Source organism: Populus trichocarpa, chromosome 3 (genome assembly GCF_000002775.5).
Source record: "Populus trichocarpa isolate Nisqually-1 chromosome 3, P.trichocarpa_v4.1, whole genome shotgun sequence".
In the NCBI taxonomy this organism is placed as follows: domain Eukaryota; kingdom Viridiplantae; phylum Streptophyta; class Magnoliopsida; order Malpighiales; family Salicaceae; genus Populus; species Populus trichocarpa.
This window is the reverse complement of record NC_037287.2, coordinates 6,058,696-6,078,128: the sequence shown is the minus strand read 5'-3', so window position 1 is coordinate 6,078,128 and position 19,433 is coordinate 6,058,696.

Genomic DNA, 19,433 nt, shown 5'->3' with positions numbered 1-19,433 from the left:
CGCCCTCAAATTTTTAGAGGAGTTTTCGGAGGCTGTTTTCTTTGGAGTAGATGCGGAATCGCTACTCGGTGAGGCGGAGGTCTGGTCGCGCCCGACCAGAGTAACGATTCCGAATGGCCATAACTTTTGATCCGACCTTGTTGCGATGTCGCGGTCGCACAAATTAATTACCCTAGCTTCAAACACAACACACAAGATAGTATAGAGCAAGCAAGGGGTCGATCCCACGAGGAAGTTTCAAGTCAGATTTTTATGTTGTACGTTATGTAATTGGGGGGATTTGGTTTGTGATTATCTAAACTATGGCATCAATTAAACTAGCAAACAAAATCAATTGAAATCGAAACTTATCAAGAAAACAAACCTTGGTCGCAAGCACACATCCACCAACGGAAATTAGAACCGATCCTTGAAACGAAAATTGCAGTTTATGTTCTGAAATTTTATCTTTTCTTAACGTTGATTAATTAACGGATCCGCCGTATAACTAATCCTAACCAACAAACAATCAAAGTGTCCGCACTAATGATTCAATTTAATGGTAGCTTTAAGAACTAGATAATTTCATCAAGATTAACATACAAGCTGTCCGCAGCTTATGTCACTTTGTTCAAATGTTCTCCCTAAGTTCAATAACGTAGTTCCGCCACAATTATCAAGCTTAGTTGCTTCACAAGTTCATATATCACAACTCCGGTTTTGATATTAAACTTAGCAATAGATTGTTCACAACAATAACTTAGAGTCCGCTCTAGCAATCATCAACAACAATCATAGGAAATATGCATAGGAAAACAATCATACTCATTCATAACATAAACTGAAAATAAAAGGAAGAATAAATCTCACGGTTCTTGAAATCCGAAGGTTTGTTGTGTCCTTGCAACCAAGAAAAGAGCTTAGCCTTGCATAACTATTGAACTACTACTTCTAAAGAATGAAAAGAGCATGATTTTTGGGTTTGTAGAGGAGAGAATTTGTGTTTATTCTCTGCTGGATGCTGCCTCCTTCTGCTCTCCCTCTTTTCTGCTGGCTGCTGCCTCCTTCTCTCTTTCTTTTTATATGCTAAGAAACCCTAGTCTCTATTTTACAAAATAGTCCTTCCTTGAGTTGGCAGTTTACATTTAAGTACTTCAATAACTATTTTTTCTAAAAAAGGAGAAATAGCCTTGCATGAAATCTTCAAGCTTTGACTTAGAGGAGCTAAATTGCTGAAATACAAACTTGGATATCGGTTTAGATGCTTCGGAATGTAATTTGGACTCGTTTCTTCACGAAACCTGTTCGCTGGCAGAATTCAGTTGTCATCTTTGAAAAATCATATCTCCCTCATATGACATCGGTTTTGGCTGAAATTTGGAGCGTTTATAGACCTTTGAGACATGAATCCAAAAAAATTGAGTTTGCATCAATTGGACTTCTGTAGCTCCAGATATTCAAGTTGGAATGGACGAAGGTCAACACTGGCAGATTGCGAGATTTGACTTTGAAGGCTGCGATTTCCATGCTCTTCCTTATTTTATTTTCTTGCCTTAGATTTCCAGAAAGGTATGGATGTTAGCTTTTCGATGCCACTGGAATCACTTCATTTCAACCTCTAGAGCTCACGCTCTGCACAAAACATCGACTGAAGGTCAAATCTGCCAATTATCTCCAATTTACTCCTTTTTGCATCTTTCATCCAAAAGTGCCTTCAAAACGTAAAACAAAGAATATCAAGGCATTTTATATATAAAACATAGGCAAAACACTAGTTAAATGTGGGTGAAACTATCGAATAATATGGTTGCATCAAATACCCCCACATTTAGCCCTTGCTCGTCCTCGAGAAAGGATAGGTAAAATCAAATTGAAGTTAAATTAAATGAAATCACTATGACTAATCTTCTAATTCCCATCAATATCCAAGAATATATGCATTATAAACAAGAACACAATTAAGAAGGATAAAGAGTATAAATTTTCATGAATTTATTTACATGCAAACTTCAAAATTCAATTAATCGTCGAGATTTAAATGAAATCTATGCCATACCAAAGTGATAGGTCCTCTCATTGATATACACTCCAACACTCACGTGTTTAGGGCTTATGTGTTTAAATCTCTCAAATTCAATCAATGAATATGTTCTACCATAAGCTTGCTCTTCAATCTCATCTCCATTAATAACATATTACAAACAATGCATGAATCAAAATGTCTTATTTTCTGGTTGTAATGGGGCTAAGGTAAAGGTGAGGTAAAAGAGAGTAAAAGAAAAGGTTCAAACCAAAGAAAGTAGAGCATTCTGAAAAATGATATTTCAAACAAGATATTCCATCAAAGCACATAAATTTTCCATCTTTATTCACCAATGCTTAACTTCTTTTGATTTCAAGCTTTTTCAATATAAAATCTTAAGAACATAAAGGAACACTTTTTTCTTTTTCTTTTTCTTTTTCTTTTCTTTTTCTTTTCTTTTTCTTTTTTTTTTCTTTCCTTTTTTTTTTACCTTTGGCAACTTTGCCCATCTTTTCATCAAACATCACTTCTTCTTTCTTTTCACATAATTTCCAACCATAATTCCATGAGATATCATAAGTATACGCTCTACTAATCCTTGGCCAGGGGAAAAGGAAACCATATAAAAAGTTAAGGCTTATACATGGATAAAGCAAAGAAAAGATAAACAAGCTCAAAAGGGGCTCACTAAGGATAATATGCTTTAGGTTGGCTTTTTGGCTCAAGTGGTTAAAATTCCTAATGCCTTTATCATCTTCATGTATGTATGTAATATGAATGTAATCTCAACAAGATATGAAGCAAGTTCTAAAGATACATATCATTGAAAGAAGGCACAATCAAAGAATATAATGTTGAAGGCTCAAAAGCTTGCATTGGTATAACACTATAAAGTCAACATGGCATATTCTCAAAGTCAATCCCTAAACCCATTAAACCTTAAAACTTGCATGCACACTCCTTCATTTGATTTATATCTTCATCTATCTCAACTAATTCTCATACATAATACTCATATTCTCAAAAACCAATGGGAGTTCAAAAGATAAAACATAATTTTTTTTTTTGAAAAATAACAAAGAAAACCAAAATTAGAAAACCAACATTCTCCCAATACCCCCACACTTAAAACACAACATTGTCCTCAATGTTGAAATAAAAGCAAAGGAACAGAAGAGAATGACAGAAAATAAATTAAAATGTGAAAAAATAAAAGATAAGGGAAAGGAAAGCAAATCTGTTTTTTTTTTTTTGTGCTGGGTTGCCTCCCAGTAAGCGCTTTTGTTTTATGTCATTGGCTCGACATGTTGCATGCTCATTCTTCATAGATTGGTTCAGCTAACTCCACAGAAGCGGTGAGTTCTGTCGTCCAACCTTCATAGAAAGGTTTCAAGCGATGCCCATTGACCTTGAGTACTTTGTTGGTTTCTAAACTTGTAATTTCAACTGCACCATAAGAAAAAACATTAGAAACAACAAATGGTCCAATCCAACGAGAGCGTAACTTTCCAGGAAAAAGTTTCAAACGCGAATGATAAAGAAGAACTTTGTCTCCAACATTAAACTCTTTTCTTGTAATCATTCGGTCATGGAGACTCTTAGTCTTTTCTTTGTAAATCCTTGCATTCTCATAAGTATCATTTTGTATTTCTTCCAACATAATTCCAATCTTTTTGGGCACCAAAAGGATAGGCGCCACCCATTCACTGTCCATAATGGGGTAAATGACTCCTGTATCATGGGGAACAGTTTGCAAAGCTTGCAAAGCTAATGCTGGTTCATGCATGTTTTGGGGAACACATATATGCCTGTCCATCTCTTCTATCTTGGTAAAATCATAGTCATAGCTCAAAGCTACGCTTAGTCCATCCTCACTATCAAAATCACAAACTTGCTGCACACACTTATCAATTTGGTCATAACATGTGATAGAATAAACATTGCTATAAGGATATGTCATTGCATCATGAAAATTGAATTCAATTTTTTCATCTCCTACCTCCATAGACAAGGTATCCTTACCACAATCAATCTTTGTGTTGGCAGTTTTCAAGAATGGTCTCCCAAACAATATAGGAGTGTTGGTTGATGAATCACAAGAATCATGTTCCATATCAAGAATATAAAAATCACATGGAATAACCAAACTATCAATCTTGACTAGGACATCTTCTATCACACCAAGTGGGTAAACAAAACTACGATCCGCAAGTTGTATTACAATGCTAGTTTTATTCAAAGGCTCAAGACTAAGAGAATCATAAACATGTTTGGGCATAACACTAATGGATGCACCTAAATCGCATAAAGCTCTTTTAAAACTAGCATTACCAATAACACATGGGATAGTAAACGCACCTGGGTCTTTTTGTTTCAAAGGCAGATTCTTTTGAACAACGGCAGAGACAACTTCACCCATACTTACCGTTTCATGACCTTTCAGTTTGAAAGCTCTCTTGGTAGTACACAACTCCTTCAAGAATTTTGCATACTTGGGAATTTGCTTGATAGCATCAAGCAAAGGAATGTTGAGTTCCACTTTCTTAAAAACCTCTAAAATCTCTTTTTCTTTGTCTTCTTTCTTTGACCTAGAAGAACTCACAGGAAAGGGTGGAATTGTTTTAAAACTGGAATTAATTGAGTGAGGAGTTACCTTTGGAGTGTTGGTCGATGTTTCAGTTTGTGGAGGAGGAGGATGTTCGTTCTTTGTACTCAATTTGGTTTCTATCTCTTCTTCTTCCTCCATCTCAATTTGTTTTGACCTTTTCTCTTCAAGTTCTTTCCCACTTCGTAGCATGATCACACTAACATTCTCTATTGGATTCAATGCTTGGGAGGGCAATTTTCCATTCATTTGTGCTTCCAATTTCCCTACACTTGAAGCTACTTGCCCCATTTGTTTTTCCAAGTTGTGAATACTGGACCTTGTTTCCTGTTGAAAAGACATGACATTTTGTTGTAAGGTGACAGTATTAGAAGCCAAAGTTTTCATCATCTCACGAAGATCATCATTGGATGACGACCCCACAACATTGGAGTTTGTGAATGGAGGAGGTTGTCTTGCTTGATAATTCTGTTGGGATTGAAATCCATGGGGATGGAACTGTCGGGCTTGATTGCCTTGTTGGGATGGGTTGCCGTAGCGTAAGTTGGGATGATCTCTCCATCCAGGATTGTACGTGTTGGAGAAGGGATCATATTTACGCTGGGGTTGTCCGTTGAATGCTCCATCAATTGCATGAGCTTGTTCAATGTAGTCTTCTTGCATTGTTGGGCACATATCCGAAGCATGTCCTTGTAAGGAGCATATGCTACAAACTTTCACCTGTTGCACATTTCCACAAGCCAAAGAACGCACAAGAGAAGTAAGATCATTAACTTTATTTTCAAGGTTAGAAATACTTACCTCATTTACTCGTTTGTTGGAGAAGTCTCCACGAGTGCCAAATTGTTTTGAGTTGGCTGCCATGTTTGAGATCAATTGTCGTGCAGCCTCGGGTGTCTTATCCACCAATGCGCCTCCACTTGCAGCATCAATGATACTACGGTCAGTAGGCATCAATCCTTCATAGAAATATTGAATGAGCAGCTGATCGGGTATTTGATGATGAGGACATTAAATGCAGAGTTGCTCAAATCTTTCCCAATATTCGGAGAGTGTCTCTCCATGAGATTGCCGAATCCCACATATTTCTTTCCTTATGTTGGCAACTCGAGATGCTGGGAAATACTTCTCAAGGAAAATCTTCTTCATAGCATTCCAAGTTCCAATAGATCCTGGGAGAATAGAGAAAAGCCATGCCTTTGCTGCCCCCTTCAAAGAGAAAGGGAAAGCTTTCAATTTAACATGTTCTTCGTCAACTCCATTCGGTTTCATGCCAACGCAAACCATATGGAACTCCTTGAGATGAGTATGAGGATCTTCACCTGCAAGACCATTGAATGTTGGTAGCAAATGTATAAAACCAGATTTGAGCTCGAAGTTTACATTATTGTCAATGTTTATGCACAATGGTTGATTTTCCACGTTAGGAGCAGCAAGCTCCTTGAGTGTTTGTTGTCGTGCAACCGCCATGGTGTTGAGGTGAGCTTCCTTTCTTAACCTGCGTAAAGTGCTTTCTATTTCAAGATCAACCTGCACTTGAATTTGATTAGTAGAACGGGTCACAGGCATAAATTGCTAAGAAAACTCAAAAGAAAGTAACCACACAAGAGATCAAAAACAATGCAAATTGTACGAAAATCCTACGGTAGAAAACTAAAACTGCCTAAAAACACTAGAAAACAGCGGAATTTGGCCTCAATAAGGTGGGGCTAGTGATTTATCACTAGTCCTGTTAAGAACGTCGTTTCCCTTCAGGAAACAAAAGTTCGATACCTAATTCCACAAAAAACTCTGTTTTGAACAGTACCGCTGCGGCAAGTGAACAGTACCGTCGCAAGCAAAAATTCTGTTTCTCTTTTTTTTTTTCAGAAATATAAATAACAATCACATCAACTAAAAATAACAGTACAAGCACAATAATCAACTAAAATTACCTCCCCGGCAACGGCGCCAAAATTTGTTGCGATGTCGCGGTCGCACAAATTAATTACCCTAACTTCAAACACAACACACAAGATAGTATAGAGCAAGCAAGGGGTCGATCCCACGAGGAAGTTTCAAGTCAGATTTTTATGTTGTACGTTATGTAATTGGGGGGATTTGGTTTGTGATTATCTAAACTATGGCAGCAATTAAACTAGCAAACAAAATCAATTGAAATCGAAACTTATCAAGAAAACAAACCTTGGTCGCAAGCACACATCCACCAACGGAAATTAGAACCGATCCTTGAAACGAAAATTGCAGTTTATGTTCTGAAATTTTATCTTTTCTTAACGTTGATTAATTAACGGATCCGCCGTATAACTAATCCTAACCAACAAACAATCAAAGTGTCCGCACTAATGATTCAATTTAATGGTAGCTTTAAGAACTAGATAATTTCATCAAGATTAACATACAAGCTGTCCGCAGCTTATGTCACTTTGTTCAAATGTTCTCCCTAAGTTCAATAACGTAGTTCCGCCACAATTATCAAGCTTAGTTGCTTCACAAGTTCATATATCACAACTCCGGTTTTGATATTAAACTTAGCAATAGATTGTTCACAACAATAACTTAGAGTCCGCTCTAGCAATCATCAACAACAATCATAGGAAATATGCATAGGAAAACAATCATACTCATTCATAACATAAACTGAAAATAAAAGGAAGAATAAATCTCACGGTTCTTGAAATCCGAAGGTTTGTTGTGTCCTTGCAACCAAGAAAAGAGCTTAGCCTTGCATAACTATTGAACTACTACTTCTAAAGAATGAAAAGAGCATGATTTTTGGGTTTGTAGAGGAGAGAATTTGTGTTTATTCTCTGCTGGATGCTGCCTCCTTCTGCTCTCCCTCTTTTCTGCTGGCTGCTGCCTCCTTCTCTCTTTCTTTTTATATGCTAAGAAACCCTAGTCTCTATTTTACAAAATAGTCCTTCCTTGAGTTGGCAGTTTACATTTAAGTACTTCAATAACTATTTTTTCTAAAAAAGGAGAAATAGCCTTGCATGAAATCTTCAAGCTTTGACTTAGAGGAGCTAAATTGCTGAAATACAAACTTGGATATCGGTTTAGATGCTTCGGAATGTAATTTGGACTCGTTTCTTCACGAAACCTGTTCGCTGGCAGAATTCAGTTGTCATCTTTGAAAAATCATATCTCCCTCATATGACATCGGTTTTGGCTGAAATTTGGAGCGTTTATAGACCTTTGAGACATGAATCCAAAAAAATTGAGTTTGCATCAATTGGACTTCTGTAGCTCCAGATATTCAAGTTGGAATGGACGAAGGTCAACACTGGCAGATTGCGAGATTTGACTTTGAAGGCTGCGATTTCCATGCTCTTCCTTATTTTATTTTCTTGCCTTAGATTTCCAGAAAGGTATGGATGTTAGCTTTTCGATGCCACTGGAATCACTTCATTTCAACCTCTAGAGCTCACGCTCTGCACAAAACATCGACTGAAGGTCAAATCTGCCAATTATCTCCAATTTACTCCTTTTTGCATCTTTCATCCAAAAGTGCCTTCAAAACGTAAAACAAAGAATATCAAGGCATTTTATATATAAAACATAGGCAAAACACTAGTTAAATGTGGGTGAAACTATCGAATAATATGGTTGCATCAGACCTTTTGATCACCCTATAATTTTTATAAGAGTTTTCTGATGCTGTTTTCCTTGGAGTAGATGTGGAATCGCTACTCGGTGAGGCGAAGGTCTGGTCAAACCAGACCAGAGTAACAGTTCGGAAGGGCCATAATATTTGATCGTTGGATCGCCCCCAAATTTTTACAGGAATTTCTGTTGGTCATTTTCTTTGGAGCATATGTGGAATCGCTACTTGGTGAGCCGGATGTCTGGTCGCGCCACACCAGAGTACCGATACGAAAAAACCATAACTTGTGATCCGACCGTTTGATCGCCCTTCAATTTTTATAAGAGTTTCCGGATGCCGTTTTCTTTGGAATGGATGTGGAATCGCTAGGCGGTGCGGCGGAGGTCTGGTCGCCCCAAACTAGAGTAGTGGTTAGAAAGGGCCATAACTTTTGATCCGAGCGTTTGATCGCCCTTCAATTTTTATAAGAGTTTCCGGACGCCGCTTTCCTTGGAGTAGATGTGGAATCGCTACTCGGTGAGGTGGAGGTCTGGTCGCGCCAAACTAGAGTAGTGGTTCGAAATGCTATAACTTTTGATCCGACCGTTGGATCGCCCTCAATTTTTAACAAGATTTTCCAGAGGCCTTTTTTTAGAGCAGATGTGGAATCGGTACTCGGTGAGGCAGAGGTTTGGTCGTTCTAGACCAGAGTAACGGTTTCAAAGTGCCATAACTTTTGATCCGACCTTTGGATCACCCTCAAATGTTTACAGGAGTTTCCGGAGGCTGTTTCTGGAAGTCATTTTCATTGGGGTTGATGTGGAATCGCTACTCAATGAGGTGGAGGTATGGTCGTGCCAGACCAGAGTAACTGTTCCAAAGGGCCATTACTTTTGATCAGACCGTTTGATCTCCCTTAAATTTTTATACGAGTTATGGATGCCATTTTCCTTGGAGTAGGTGTGGAATAGCTACTCGGTGAGGCGGAGGTCTGGTCGCGCCAGACTAGAGTACCAGTTCGAAAGGGCCATATTTTTTAATCTGACCGTTGGATCGCCCTAATATTTTTACAAGAGTTTCCAGAGGCTGTTTTTGTTCAGGTAGATGTCGAATCGCTAGTCGGTGAGGCGGAGGTTTGGTCGCGCTGTACGAGAGTGACGGTTCGAAACGACCATAACTTTTGATCCGACCGTTAGATCGCCCTAAAAGTTTTACACGAATTTCTGGAGGTCGTCTGCGTTCGGGTAGATTTGGAATCCTTACTCGGTGACGAGGAGGTTTTGTCGCAAGGGATTAGAGTAACGGTTCGAAACAGCCACAACTTTTGATTCAACCATTGGATCGCCCTAAAATTTTTACAGGGGTTTCTGGAGGTCGTATTTCTTGTGCTAGATGTGGAATCGCTACTCTGTGAGGCAGAGGTTTGGTCGCGCCAGATAAGAGTAACGGTTCGAAAGGACCGTAACTTTTGATCCGACTGTTGGATCGCCCTCAAAGTTTTACAAGAGTTTCCGAAGGGCGTTTTCTGGAGGTCTGGTCGGGCCAGACTAGAGTAACGCTTCGAAAGAGCCATAACTTTTGATCCGACAGTTGGATCGCCCTCAAAGTTTTACAAGAGTTTCTGGATGCCATTTTCGTTCATGTAGATGTGGAATCGCTTGCCGGTGAGGCGGAGGTCTAGTGGCGCTGGATGAAAGTAACGGTTCAAAAGGGCCATAACTTTTGATCCGACCGTTGGATCGCCCTAAAAGTTTTACAAGAGTTTTCAGAGCCCATTTTCGTTGGGGTTGATGTGGAATCGCTACTCGGTGAGGTGGGGTTTGGTCGTGCTGGACAAGAGTAACGGTTCGGAAGGGCCATAACTTTTGATCTGACCATTGGATTGCCCTCAAAGTTTTACAAGAGTTGCGGACACTGTTTTTTGTGGAGTAGATGTGGAATCGCTACGCGGTGAGGCTGAGGTATAGTCGGGTCAAACAAGAGTAGCGGTTCGAAAGAGCCAAAACTTTTGATCCGACCGTTGGATTGCCCTTAGTGTTTTACAAGAGTTTCTGGAGGCTGTTTTTTATGGAGTAGATGTGGAATCGCTATTCCGTGAGGCAGAGGTCTGGTCGGCCCAGACCAGATTAACGGTTCGAAAGGGCCGTAACTTTTGATCCGACCATTAGATCGCCCTAAAATTTTTACAGGGGTTTTCGGAGCACGTTTTCGTTGAAATAGATGTGGAATCGCTACTCAGTGATGCGAAGGTTTGTCGCGTTGGATAAGAGTAACGGTTCGAAAGGGCCATAACTTTTGATCCGACCGTTGGATCGCCCTCAAAGTTTTACAAGAGTTTTGTAGGCCGTTTTCTGTGGAGTAGATGTGGAATTGCTACTCCGTGAGGCGGATGTCTGGTCGGGCCAGACCAGATTAACGGTTCGAAAGGGCCGTAACTTTTGATCCGACCATTAGATCGCTCCAAAATTTTTACAGGGGTTTTCGAAGCACGTTTTCGTTGAGATAGATGTGGAATCGCTACTCAGTGAGGCGGAGGTTTGTCGCGTTGGACAAGATTAACGGTTTGAAAGGGCCATAACTTTTGATCCGACCGTTGGATCGCCCTCAAAGTTTTACAAGAGTTTCGTAGGCTGTTTTCTGTGGAGTAGATGTGGAATCACTACTCCGTGAGGCGGAGGTCTGGTCGGGCCAGACCAGATTAACGGTTTGAAAGGGCCATAACTTTTGATCCGACCGTTGGATCGCCCTGAAATTTTTACAAGAGTTTCCGGAGGCCTTTTTTTTCGGGTAGAAGTGGAATCGCTAGTCGGTGAAGCAGAGGTCTGGTGCGCGGGACGAGAGTAACGGTTCGAAATGGCCATAACTTTTGATCCGACCATTGGATTGGCCTAAAATTTTTACAGGGGTTTCCGGAGGCCGTATTTCTTGGCGGTAGATGTGGAATCGCTACTCGGTGAGGCGGAGGTGGGGTCGCGCCGGACAAGAGTAACGGTTCGAAAGGACCATAACTTTTGATCCGCCGTTGGATCGCCCTCAAAGTTTTACAAGAGTTTCGTAGGCCGTTTTCTGTGGAGTAGATGTGGAATTACTACTCCGTGAGGCGGATGTCTGGTCGGGCCAGACCAGATTAACGGTTCGAAAGGGCCGTAACTTTTGATCCGACCATTAGATCGCCCCAAAATTTTTACAGGGGTTTTCGAAGCACGTTTTCGTTGAGATAGATGTGGAATCGCTACTCAGTCAGGCGGAGGTTTGTCGCGTTGGACAAGATTAACGGTTCGAAACGGCCATAACTTTTGATCAGACCCTTGGATCGCCCTCAACGTTTTACATGAGTTTCCGGAGGCCCTATTTCTTGGGGTAGATGTGGAATCACTACTCGGTGAGGTGAAGGTGGGGTCGCGCCGGACAAGAGTAACAGTTTGAAAGGATTGTAACTATTGATCCGACCGTTGGATCGACCTCAAAGTTTTACAAGAGTTTACGGAGGCCATTTTCTATGTTGTAGAATTGGAATCGCTACTCGGTGAGGCTGAGGTCTGGTCGGGTCAAACTAGAGTAATGGTTCGAAAGGGCCATAACTTTTGATCTGACCGTTGGATCGCCCTAAAAATTTTACAGGAGTTTCCAGAGGCCATTTTCGTTCTGATAGATGTGGAAACGCTACTTGGTGAGGCTGAGGTCTGGTCGCGCTGGATGAGAGTAACGGTTCGAAACGTTCATAACTTTTGATCCGACCGTTGGATCGCCCTCAACATTTACAGGAGTTTCCGGTGGCCATTTTTTGTGTAGAAATGGAATCGCTACTCAGTGAGGCAGAGGTTTGGTCGCGCCGGATAAGAGTAACGGTTTGAAATGTCCATGACTTTTGATCCGACTGTTGGATCGCCCTCAAAATTTTACAGGAGTTTTCGATGCCCGTTTTCGTTAGGGTAGAAGTGGAATTGCTACTCGGTGAGGCGGAGGAGAGTAATGGTTCTGAATGGCCAAAACTTTTGATCCGACCGTTGATCACCCTCAAATTTTTACAGGAGTTTTCAGAGGCCATTATCTTTGGAGTAGATGTGGAATCGCCACTCGATAAGGCGCTAGATGAGAGTAACGGTTCGAAACGGCTATAACTTTTGATCCGACCGTTGGATCGCCCTCAATGTTTTAGAGGAGTTTCCGGTGGCCGTTTGTTGTGTAGTAGATATGGAATCGCTACTTGGTGAGGCGGAGAAGTCGAATCCCTACTCGAAGAGGCGGAGGTCTGGTCGCGCCAGACTAGAGTAACAGTTCGAAACAACCATAACTTTGGATCCGACCGTCTGATCGCACTCAACTTTTTACAGCTGTTTCCATAGGCCGTGTTTGTTGGGGCAGTAGTGGAATCGCCACTCGGTGAGGCAGAAGTCTGGTCGCGCCGGACTATAGTAACTGTTCCGAATGGTCAAACTTTTGATCCGACAGTTGGATCGCACTCAAATTTTTACAGGACTTTCCAAAGTCAACCGTGGCAGCAGTTTCGTTGATGATATCTGAGTCCCTAGGGGCTGTTTGGGCTGTCGAATCCATGCGTCACCCATGGCACCAGTTTCGTTGATGATTTCTGAGTCCCTAGGGTCGCTTTATGCTGTTGAATCCAAGCATCACCCGTGGCAGAAGTTTCGGTGAAGATTTCTCAGTCCATAGGGCTTTTTGCACTGTTGAAGCCATGTTTCACCTGTGGCAGTAGTTTCGTTGATGATTTCTAAGTCCCTACGGGCTGTTTGGGCTGTCGAAGACATGCGTCATCCATGGTAGCAGTTTCGTTGATGACATGTGAATCCCTAGGGGCTGTTTGGGCTGTCGAATCCATGCGTCACCCGTGGGAGGAGTTTCGTTGATGATTTTTGAGTCCATAGGGGTTGTTTAGGCTGTCGAATCAATGCGTAACCCGTGACACCAGTTCGTTGAGGATATCTGAGTCCCTAGGGGTGCTTTGGGTTGTCGAATCCATGCGTCACCCGTGACAGCAGTTCGTTGATGATATCTGAGTCTCTAAAGGCTGTTTGGGATGTCGAATCCATGCATCACCAGTGGCACTAGTTTCGTTGATGATTTTTGAGTCTCTAGGGTCGCTTTATGTTGTTGAATCCAAGCCTCACCCATGGCAGCAGTTTCGGTGATGATTTCTTAGTCCCTAGGGCTGTTTGCGCTGTGGAAGCCATGCGTCACCCGTGGCAGAAGTTTCGTTGATGATTTCTAAGTCCCTAGGGGCTGTTTGGGCTGTCGAAGCCATGCGTCATCCATGGCAGAAGTTTCGTTGATGATTTCTCAGTCCCTAGGGCTGTTTGCGCTGTGGAAGCCATGCGTCACCCGTGGCAGAAGTTTCGTTGATGATTTCTGAGTCCCTAGGGGCTGTTTGGGCTGTCGAATCAATGCGTCACTCGTGACAACAGTTCGTTGATGATATCTGAGTCCCTAGGGGCGCTTTGGGCTGTCGAATCCATGCGTCACCCGTGACAGTAGTTCGTTAATGATATCTGAGTTCCTAGGGGCTGTTTGGGCTGTCGAATCCATGCGTCAGCCGTGGCACCAGATTCGTTGATGATTTGTGAGTCCCTAGGGTCGCTTTATGCTGTTGAATCGAAGCGTCACCCGTGGCAGCAGTTTCGGTGATGATTTCTCAGTCCCTAGGACTGTTGAAGCCATGCGTCACCCGTGGCAGCAGTTTCGTTGATGATTTCTCAGTCTCTAGGGGCTGGTTGGGCTGTCGAAGCAATACATCACCCGTGGCAGCACATTCGTTGATGATTTCTGAGTCCCTTGGGCTCTTTGCGCTGTCGAATCCATGCGCCACCCATGGCTGCAGTTTCGTTGATGATATCTGAGTCCCTAGGGGCTGTTTCGGATGTCGAATCCATTCGTCACCCGTGGGAGGAGTTTCATTGATCATTTCTCAGTCCCTAGGGGCTGTTTTGGATGTCGAATCAATGCGTCACCCGTGACAGCAGTTCGTTGATGATATTTAAGTCCCTGGGGCGCTTTGGGCTGTCGAATTCGTGCGTCACCCATGGGAATAGTTTCGTTGATGATATCTAAGTCCCTAGGGGCTCTTTAGGCTGTCGAATCCCTGTGTCACCCGTGGCACCAGTTTCGTTGATGATTTCTAAGTCCCTAGGGTCGATTTGGGCTATCGAATCCAACCGTCACACGTGGGAATAGTTTTGTTGATGATTTCTCAGTCCCTGGGGGCTGTTTCGGATGTTGAATCCATGCGTCACCCGTAGCAGCAGTTTCGTTGATGATATCTGAGTCCCTCGGGGCTGTTTGGGCTGTTGAATCCATGCGTCACCCGAGGCACCAATTTCGTTGATGATTTCTGAGTCCCTAGGGTCGCTTTATGCTGTTGAATCCAAGCGTCACCCGTGACAGCACTTTCGGTGATGATTTCTCAGTCCTAAGGGCTGTTTGCGCTATTGAAGCCATGCGTCACCCGTGGCAGCAGTTTCGTTGATGATATCTGAGTCCCTCGAGGCTGTTTGGGATGTCGAATCCATGCATCACCCGAGACACCAATTTCGTTCATGATTTCTGAGTCCCTAGGGTCGCTTTATGTTGTTGAATCCATGTGTCACCCGTGGCAGCAGTTTCGGTGATGATATCTGAGTCCTTAGGGGCTGTTTCGGCTGGCTAATCCATGCGTCACCCATGGCACCAGTTTCGTTGATGATTTATGTGTCCCTAGGGGCTGTTTGGGCTGTCGAAGCAATGCGGCTCCCGTGGCACCAGTTTCGTTGATGATTCTGAGTCACTAGGGTCGCTTTATGCTGTTGAATCCAAGCGTCCCCCGTGACAGCAGTTTCGGTGATGATTTCTCAGTTCCTAGGTTTGTTTGCGATGTCGAAGCCATGCGTCACCCGTGGCAAAAGTTTCGTTGATGATTTCTAAGTCCCTAGGGGCTGTTTGGGCTGTCGAAGCAATGCGGCACCCGTGGCAGCACCTTCGTTGATGATGTCTGAGTCCCTTGGGCTGTTTGCGCTGTCGAATCCATGCGCCACCCATGGCTGAAGTTTCGTTGATGATATCTGAGTCCCTAGGGGCTGTTTGGGCTGCCGAATCCATGCGTCACCCGTGGCACCAGTTTCGTTGATGATTCTGAGTCACTAGGGTCCCTTTATGCTGTTGAATCCAAACGTCCCCCGTGGCAGCAGTTTCGGTGACGATTTCTGAGTTCCTAGGTCTGTTTGCGATGTCGAAGCCATGCGTCACCCGCGGCAGAAGTTTCGTTTATGATTTCTATGTCCCTAGGGGCTGTTTGGGCTGTCGAAGCAATGCGGCACCCGTGGCAGCACCTTCGTTGATGATGTCTGAGTCCCTTGGGCTGTTTGCGCTGTCGAATCCATGCGCCACCCCTTGCTGAAGTTTCGTTGATGATATCTGAGTCCCTAGGGGCTGTTTGGGCTGTCGAATCCATGCGTCACCCGTGCCACCATTTTCGTTGATGATTCTGAGTCACTAGGGTCGCTTTATGCTGTTGAATCCAAGCGTCCCCCGTGGCAGCAGTTTCGGTGATGATTTCTCAGTTCCTAGGTGTGTTTGCGCTGTCGAAGCCATGCGTCACCCGTGGCAGAAGTTTCGTTGATGATTTCTGAGTCCCTATGGGCTGTTTGGGCTGTCGAAGCAATGAGGTACCCGTGGCAGCACTTTCATTGATGATGTCTGAGTCCCTTGGGCTGTTTGCGCTGTCGAATCCATGCGCCACCCATGGCTGAAGTTTCGTTGATGATATCTGAGTCCCTAGGGGCTGTTTGGGCTGCCGAATCCATGCGTCACCCGTGGCACCAGTTTCGTTGATGATTCTGAGTCACTAGGATCGCTTTATGCTGTTGAATCCAAGCGTCCCCCGTGGCAGCAGTTTCGGTGATGATTTCTGAGTTCCTAGGTCTGTTTGCGCTGTCGAAGCAATGCGTCACCCGTGGCAGAAGTTTCCTTGATGATTTCTGAGTCCCTAGGGGCTGTTTGGGATGTCGAAGCAATGCGGGACCCGTGGCAGCACTTTCGTTGACGATGTCTGAGTCCCTTGGTCTGTTTGCGCTGTCGAATCCATGCGCACCCAATGGCCGAAGTTTCGTTGATGATATCTGAGTCCCTAGGGGCTGTTTGGGCTATCGAATCAATGCGTCACCCATGGCCCCAGTTTCGTTGATGATTGTGAGTCACTAGGATCGCTTTATGCTGTTGAATCCAAGCGTCCCCCGTGGCAGCACTTTCGGTGATGATTTCTCATTTGCTAGGTCTGTTTGCGCTGTCGAAGGCATGCGTCACCCGTGGCAGAAGTTTCGTTTATGATTTCTGTGTCCCTAGGGGCTGTTTGGGCTGTCGAAGCAATGCGGCACCCGTGGCAGCACTTGCGTTGATGATTTCTGAGTCCCTTGGGCTGTTTGCGCTGTCGAATCCATGCGCCACCCCTTGCTGAAGTTTCGTTGATTATATCTGAGTCCCTAGGGGCTGTTTGGGCTGTCGAATCCATGCGTCACCCGAGGCACCAATTTCGTTGATTATTTCTTAGTCCCTATGGTCGCTTTATGCTGTCGAATCCAAGCGTCCCCCGTGGCAGCACTTTCGGTGATGATTTCTCAGTTCGTAGTTTTGTTTGCGCTGTCGAAGCCATGCGTCACCCGTGGCAGAAGTTTCGTTTATGATTTCTATGTCCCTAGGGGCTGTTTGGGCTGTCAAAGCAATGCGGCACCCGTGGCAGCACTTTCATTGATGATGTCTTAGTCCCTTGGGCTGTTTGCACTGTCGAATCCATGCGCCACCCATGGCTGAAGTTTCGTTGATGATATCTGAGTCCCTAGGGGCTGTTTGGGCTGTCGAATCCATGCGTCACCCGTGGCACCAGTTTCGTTGATGATTCTGAGTCACTAGGGTCCCTTTATGCTGTTGAATCCAAACGTCCCCCGTGGCAGCAGTTTCGGTGACGATTTCTGAGTTCCTAGGTCTGTTTGCGCTGTCGAAGCAATGCGTCACCCGTGGCAGAAGTTTCCTTGATGATTTCTGAGTCCCTAGGGGCTGTTTGGGATGTCGAAGCAATGCGGTACCCGTGGGAGCACTTTCGGTGATGATGTCTGAGTCCCTTGGTCTGCTTGCGTTGTCGAATCCATGCGCCACCCCTGGCTGAAGTTTCGTTGATGATATCTGAGTCCCTAGGGGCTGTTTGCGCTGTTGAATCCATGCGTCACCCGTGGCACCAGTTTCGTTGATGATTCTGAGTCACTAGGATCGCTTTATGCTGTTGAATCCAAGCGTCCCCCGTGGCAGCACTTTCGGTGATGATTTCTCAGTTCCTAGGTCTATTTGCGCTGTTGAAGGCATGCGTCACACGTGCTACCAGTTTCGTTGATGATTTCTGTGTCACTAGGGGCTGTTTGGGCTGTCGAAGCAATGCGGCACCCGTGGCTGCACTTTCATTGATGATGTCTGAGTCCCTTGGGTTGTTTCCGCTGTCGAAGCCATGCGTCACTCGTAGTGAAGTTTCGTTGGTGATTTCTGAGTCCCTATGGGCTGTCGAAACAATGGGGTACCCGTGGCAGCACTTTCGTTGATGATGTGTGAGTCCCTTGGGTTGTTTGCGCTGTCGAATCCATGCGCCACCCATGGCTGAAGTTTCGTTGATGATATCGAGTCCCTGGGGGCTGTTTGGGCTGTCGAATCCATGCGTCACCCGTGGCACCAGTTTCGTTGATGATTCTGAGTCACTAGGGTCGCTTATGCTGTTGAATCCAAGCGTCACCCGTGGCAGCAGTTTCGGTGATGATTTCTCAATCCCAAGGGCTGTTTGCGCTGTTGAAGCCATGCGTCACCCATGGCAGCAGTTTCGATGATGATATCTGAGTCCGTCGGGACTGTTTGGGCTGTCGAATCCATGCGTCACCCGAGGCACCACTTTCGTTGATGATTTCTTAGTCCCTATGGTCGCTTTATGCTGTTGAATCCATGCGTCACCCGTGGCAGCAGTTTCGGTGATGATATCTGAGTCTGTAGGGGCTGTTTCGGATGGCTAATCCATGCGTCACCCGTGGTACCAGTTTCGTTGATGATTTCTGTGTCCCTGGGGCTGTTTGGGATGTCGAAGCAATGCGGCACCCGTGGCAGCACTTTCGTTGACGATGTCTGAGTCCCTTGGGCTGTTTGCGCTGTCGAATCCATGCGCCACCCATGGCTGAAGTTTCGTTGATGATATCTGAGTCCCTAGGGGCTGTTTGGGCTGTTGAATCCATGCGTCACCCGTGGCACCAGTTTCGTTGATGATTCTGAGTCACTAGGATCGCTTTATGCTGTTGAATCCAAGCGTCCCTCGTGGCAGCACTTTCGGTGATGATTTCTCAGTTCCTAGGTCTATTTGCGCTGTCGAAGGCATGCGTCACTCGTGGTACCAGTTTCGTTGATGATATCTGAGTCCCTATGGGCTGTTTGGGCTGTCGAATCCATGCGTCACCCGAGGCACCACTTTCGTTGATTATTTCTTAGTCCCTATGGTCGCTTTATGCTATTGAATCCATGCGTCACCCGTGGCAGCAGTTTCGGTGACGATATCTGAGTCCGTAGGGGCTGTTTCGGCTGGCTAATCCATGGGTCACCCGTGGTACCAGTTTCGTTGATGATTTCTGTGTCCCAATGGGCTGGTTGGGCTGTCGAAGCAATGCGGTACCCGTGGCAGCACTTTCGTTGATGATGTCTGAGTCCCTTGGGCTGTTTGCGCAGTCGAATCCGTGCCCCACCCATGGCTGAAGTTTCGTTGATGATATCTGAGTCCCTAGGGGTTGTTTGGGCTGTGGAATCCATGCGTCACCCGTGGCACCAGTTTCGTTGATGATTCTGAGTCACTAGGATCGCTTTATCCACAGAGAGCTAGATCTAGAAATTAAGCTAGGTAACAAAAGAAACTCAAGAGAAATTAAATTAACAATAACTTGGTTGAAAATGATTGATGGATTTGTTTTCAAAGATGAAAAGGTGTAAATAGATTTTAAATGACAAGAAAAAGTAAGTCTTGGTCCAAATCAATTCTAATGGTGATGTATTGGTGATTCCTTCAACATATATAAGATAACTCAACCTAATATCAACGATGGTGATATTAGATCGGAAGATATTACAATGAAGTTTAAAAAGATGAAGATTGATTATTGCTTAAGAATGAACAAGTACTTTCATATTAAGTAAGACATTGAATCAAGCAATCTCTATACCAAAACTAAGGTTTGTGCATAAAA